Source organism: Eriocheir sinensis, unplaced genomic scaffold, assembly GCF_024679095.1.
Source record: "Eriocheir sinensis breed Jianghai 21 unplaced genomic scaffold, ASM2467909v1 Scaffold87, whole genome shotgun sequence".
NCBI classification, from domain to species: Eukaryota; Metazoa; Arthropoda; class Malacostraca; order Decapoda; family Varunidae; genus Eriocheir; species Eriocheir sinensis.
In genome coordinates this window covers 510841-516812 of record NW_026112241.1, presented here as the reverse complement: position 1 = coordinate 516812, position 5972 = coordinate 510841, and the positions used below count along the sequence as shown (strand labels likewise).

The following is a 5972-nucleotide window of genomic DNA, read 5'->3' as shown; positions in this document are numbered from 1 at the left end:
AAGAAGGTGTGGTAGAGGTGAGGAGATGAAAAGGAGACAAGAAGGTGTGGAGAAGGAGGAGATGAGGGGAAGAAGGTGTGGTAGAGGTGAGGAGATGAAAAGGAGACAAGAAGGTGTGGAAAAGGAGGTAAGGGGAAGAAGGTGTGGTAGAGGTGAGGAGATGAAAAGGAGACAAGAAGGTGTGGAGAAGGAGGAGATGAGGGGAAGAAGGTGTGGTAGAGGTGAGGAGATGAAAAGGAGACAAGAAGGTGTGGAGAAGGAGGAGATGAGGGGAAGAAGGTGTGGTAGAGGTGAGGAGGTGAAGAGGAGACAAGAAGGTGTGGTGGAGGTGAGGAGAAGAAAAGGTGACAAGTTGTGGTAGAGGTGAGGAGATGAAAAAGTGACAAGAAGGTGTGGTAGAGGTGAGGAGATGAAAGGAGAAGAAGGTGGTAGAGGTGAGGAGATGAAAGGAGACAAGAAGGTGTGGTGGAGGAGGAGATGAAAAGGTGACAAGAAGGTGGTAGAGGTGAGAAGATGAAAAGGTGACAAGAAGGTGTGGTAGAGGTGAGGAGATGAAAAGGTGACAAGAAGGTGTGGTAGAGGTGAGGAGATGAAAAGGTGACAAGAAGGTGTGGTAGAGGTGAGGAGATGAAAAGGTGACAAGAAGGTGTGGTAGAGGTGAGGAGATGAAAGTGTGACAAGAAGGTGTGGTAGAGTTGTGTAGATGAAAGGTGACAAGAAGGTGTGGTAGAGTGAGGAGATGAAAGGTGACAAGAAGGTGTGGTGGAGGTGAGGTGATGAAAAGGTGACAAGAAGGTGTGGTAGAGGTGAGGATATGAAAGGTGACAAGAAGGTGTGGTAGAGGTGAGGAGATGAAAAGGTGACAAGAAGGTGTGGTAGAGGTGAGGAGATGAAAAGGTGACAAGAAGGTGTGGTAGAGGTGAGGAGATGAAAGGTGACAAGAAGGTGTGGTAGAGGTGAGGAGATGAAAAGGTGACAAGAAGGTGTGGTAGAGGTGAGGAGGTGAAAAGGTGACAAGAAGGTGTGGTAGAGGTGAGGAGATGAAAAGGTGACAAGAAGGTGTGGTAGAGGTGAGGAGGGGTGAAAAGGTGACATGAAGGTGTGGTAGAGGTGAGGAGGTGAAAAGGTGACAAGAAGGTGAGGAGAAGGAGGAGATGAGGGAAAGAAGGTGGTAGAGGTAGAGGTGCTCATGGTGTAGTGGTTATCACATCTGTCTAACACAGAAGGTCCCAGGTTCGAGACCTGGTGAGCACATCTTATTTACTTCACGAAAATAGTGTTATTATGGGGATTCATTAGGTAACAGTGATCATAAGGAAATTAGATTTAATGTTAAATGAGAGGATAGAGTCAGCAGTAACAACACATTAATACCTGACTTCAGGAAGGCAGACTATGAGGGCAAGAAAGCAGCTGCAAGGCTTAGGGCAGTAGCTTGGAGGGTGAGTACAATATTCTGGCCAGTGAGATTAAACAAGGCCAGAAACAGTTTATACCTCACAGGGAAGTCAGTTCAAAACGTAACTACCATCGAAGGATGACGGACAGCCTAAAAACTGAGATAGGAAGGAAAAGAGCACTAGATGATAGAATTAAAGGAAACTCACCTAAGGGATAGTTACAACGATTTAGCTGAGCAGTAAAGAAAACCTACGTGGTAAAAACGTAATTATGAGATTAGAATTGCCAGGAAGCAAAGACCAATCCAAAGGGCTTTTCAGCTATATAAGACCAAGGTTAGGGATAAGATAGGGCCTTAAGCCAGGAGAATCACTGATTGACAGTGATGAGGAAATGAGCGAGGCGTTAAATAGATATTTCTGAACTGAATTTACCAAGGAAAGAATATATGAGATACCTCAGGCAGAAAAGATCTACCTGGGAGAAGAGGTAGACGCATTAACCGACATCAAAATAAGTAGGGAGCTAGTGATTAGACAGATAGATAGACTTAAAGTCACCAAGGCACCAGGGCCAGATGAACTTTTCCCCAGGGTAATAAAGGAATGTGAAACTGAAATAAGTGGGCAGTTAACAGAAGTATTTAGGAAGTCACTAGACACAGGAGTGGTGCCTGTTTCATGGAGGCAGGCACACATTATTCAATATTTAAGAAGGGTGACAAATCTTCTATGGAGAACTATAGGCCGATTAGTTTGACGTCAGTTATAGGTAAAATGATTGAGTCAATAATAGCTGATAGTATTAGGGACCATATAGACAGACATAGTTTAATTCACGACTCACAGCATGGGTTTACTAAAGGAAAGTCGTGCCTCACTAATCTTATATCCTTTACAATAGAGTATACAGGCAGCTGACAATGATGAGAGCTATGATGTGGTTTATCTTGATTTTAGTAAGGCCTTCGATAAGGTACCTCACCAGAGACTGTTAAATAAAGTCAGGGCCATGGGATAAGAGGAAGGTATTTGATTGGATTAAGGCGTGGATTAGCGACAGGAAACAGAGGTTACCATTAACGGTAAAAATCCGTATGGTAATGTTACCAGTGGGGTTCCTCAAGGTTCAGTTTAGGCCCTTCTATTCATTATCTACATCAGTGACATAGACAATGGGATAACTAGTGACATAGGTAAATTTGCAGATGACACCAAAATAGGACGCACTATTAGGGCAGGGGAGGATGCTAGAGCACTGCAGGAGGATCTCAACAAACTGTCAGCTTGGTCAGAGAAATGGCAGATGAATTTTAACATCACCAAGTGTGGCGTACTTAGTGTAGGAACACGCAACCCATTACACGGGTATAGTTTAGACTCCACAGCGATTGGCAAGTCTGAGTGTGAAAGGGATTTGGGAGTGTTAGTGAACTCTGACCTAAAACTAAGGAAGCAATGTATTAGTGCGAGGACTAGGGCTAACAGGGTATTAGGCTTTATTAACAGGATGGTAACCAACAGGAGTGCAGAGGTCATCCTCAGACTCTATTTAGCGTTAGTTAGGCAACACTTAGATTATGCTGTCCAGTTTTGGTGCCCACACTACAGAATGGACATCAACACTAGAATCAGTTCAGAGGAGGATGACCAAGATGATTCAGGGCTGAGGACCCTCCCATATCAAAATAGGCTGAAATATCTAAACTTACATTCACTAGAGAGACGAAGAGTGCGGGGAGATCTGATAGAAGTATTCAAATGGGTCAAGGGTTACAACAAAGGCGATATAAGTAAAGTACTGAGATTTAGCCAGCAGGATATTACTCGCAGTAATGGATTTAAATAAGAAAAGTATAGATTTAGGAGAGATATAGGCAAGCATTGGTTTAGTAATAGGGTGGTGGGGGAATGGAATAGCTCAGCAATCACATAGTTAGTGCAGGGACGATAGCTTGTTTTAAGAGTAGACTGGATAGCTACATGGACGAGGACGACAGGTGGCAGTGAGGTGTGGGTGCAGTAAGGTGACGGGGTGCTGGATGAGTGCCTGGGTACCGCCGATATAACGAGGATCAAGCCTCTACCTGTAACCCCTGTAACGACACCTCACCCACCGTGAGTAGTGGGGGGGATTCTGGAGCTGCCCTGTGTAGGCAACCCGGCCTCTTGCAGTTTCCCTATGTTCTTATGTTCTTATGTTCTTATGTGAGGATATGAAAAGGTGACAAGAAGGTGTGGTAGAGGTGAGGAGATGAAAAGGTGACAAGAAGGTGTGGTAGAGGTGAGGAGATGAAAAGGTGACAAGAAGGTGTGGTAGAGGTGAGGAGATGAAAAGGTGACAAGAAGGTGTGGTAGAGGTGAGGAGATGACAAGGTGAAAGAAGGTGTGGTAGAGGTGAGGAAATGAAAAGGTGACAAGAAGGTGTGGTGGGGTGAGGAGATGAAAAGGTGACAAGAAGGTGTGGAGGAGGAGGAGATGAGGGAAGAAGGTGTGGTAGAGGTGAGGAGGTGAAAGGAGACAAGAAGGTGTGGTAGAGGTGAGGAGATGAAAAGGAGACAAGAAGGTGAGGAGAAGGAGATGAGGGGAAGGTGTGGTGGAGTGGGGAGATGAAAAGGAGACAAGAAGGTGTGGTAGAGGTGAGGAAATGAAAAGGAGACAAGAAGATGAAGATAGAAACAAGGAAAGGACTCTGAGTAGTAGTCTGCCATCATAAGAACATAAGAACATAAGAACGTAGGAGTCTGCAAGAGGCCAGTAGGCCTGTACAGGCAACTCCTTTGAATCTAAGCTCCGTGTGTCTAACCCCACCTATCGCTGTCATGAATTTATCTAATCTATTTTTAATGTGACAATTGTGGCACTCACCAGCTCAGATGCCTAAGCAATTTTTGTTTATTATTTTGCCTATGTCCCTGTTTTTCTCCACTTTTAGCATCAGTTTACACCATTGCCCCGAACTCTACCCAGTTCTCTTACAACAAACCAGATATTAAAACTTAATCCTTGTCCATTCTGGCCTGAAATCATGTCTCACACCCCTTCATTTTAACTGATGGAGTCTTTTAACTGTTTGAGTCTTTATCGTGTGTGAGTCATCAACCTGTCATCCCTTAGTCATCCTCCTCTGCACTGAGGTGACCAGAACCATAGTCAAGATGAGGTCTAACTCCAACATGTGAGCATATCATGCTCATCGCTCACGATCATCGAGATGGCTCTAAAATGAACCTTTATGCTCATGCTGCAGCCTAAAGATGATTTTCCTCCTAAAAAATAAGTCCCAAGCTCTTTCGTCAGTCATCGAGCTCGAGAAGTTTTGGCACTTCATTAACTTTCTCATTTGTGTCCCATCAAAACACCAGCCTTTATTTTATCATAACTTAGGCCAGGAAATGTTGTATACATATGAATTTGAAACAGTCACCCTCACATTAAGACCTTCGACAAAGTGCTTCATTAGTCCTAGTTTAATATGAAGGGCTGGGAAGATGATTTTCTCTCAACAAGGGGTTGGTGCATGATATTCTTCTTCCAACAGTCAAACTTTCTTTTAACTGGCCAGAGTTTCTGTTCCCAAAGTTTGTCTTTCGCTCGGCTGTCCCATAAACACAGGAAACACGGATATTTTGTATGCCCTCCTTGTTGGCCGAGTAAAAAGTTGACCATTTTCAGATCCACACATATGACCCATCTGTGTTAATCAAACTTGAGTAAGTCTAATACAGTTTTAATGTGTTCAGGATTCTCTTTTAAATGCACAGAGTGACCAGTAGGAGTAATACATATTTTAAACTCTTTTTTGAACTATCTATAATGAGTCTCCATTCATGAGGATCATACTGTAGACTCGTGTAGAGCAACCATCGCTTTTAACAGATACAATATATTTATATAATTGCGTGTGTCTAGATAGATAAATAGCTGTCTAAATACATACATAAAATAAATATCAACATATATGATTGCCATACGAGGGAAGACTCAAACAGTTAAACTTGCATTCTCTAGAAAGGCGGAGGGTGCGTGGAGACATGATCGAGGTTTATAAATGGATGAAGGGCTTTAATAAGGGAGACATTCATAAGGTTTTGTTAAGAGAACCAGGTAGGACACGAAGTAACAGGTTTAAACTGGATAAATTCAGATTCAACAGGAACATAGGCAAAATTGGTTTACTAACAGGGTGGTGGATGAGTGGAATAGGCTTGAGTCATGTGGTGAGTGCCAATACAGTGTCACATTCAAAATAGACTAGATAAATTCATGGACAGCGATATTAGGTGGGGTTAGATACACAGAGCTTAGGCTCAAGGCTGCCTCGTACAGGCCTATAAGCCTTGTGAACTCCTGCGTTCTTATGTTCTTATGTTCTTGTGATATCTCTTATAGCTATGAAACAGGCCAATATGGACCAGCCATAGATAAAAAAACGACGTGATGAAAACTATTGTCTTTTTTAACTAAAGTGACATAAATTACCAAGAACAGGTCTCAAACTTAGGTCACTAGAAAAGTTAAAATTTGTAGGCCAGTGAATTATTAGACACGCATCATCACACACACACACAC

General features: G+C 43.1%; 1 non-coding gene across 1 annotated transcript; it reads left to right on the top strand.

The window, feature by feature from the left end:
• The first annotated feature begins 1183 nt into the window (after positions 1–1183).
• Trnal-uaa (transfer RNA leucine (anticodon UAA)) lies at positions 1184–1254 on the top strand. The gene has a single exon. It is a non-coding gene; the product is annotated as a tRNA-Leu (tRNA).
• The last annotated feature ends 4718 nt before the right edge of the window (positions 1255–5972 follow it).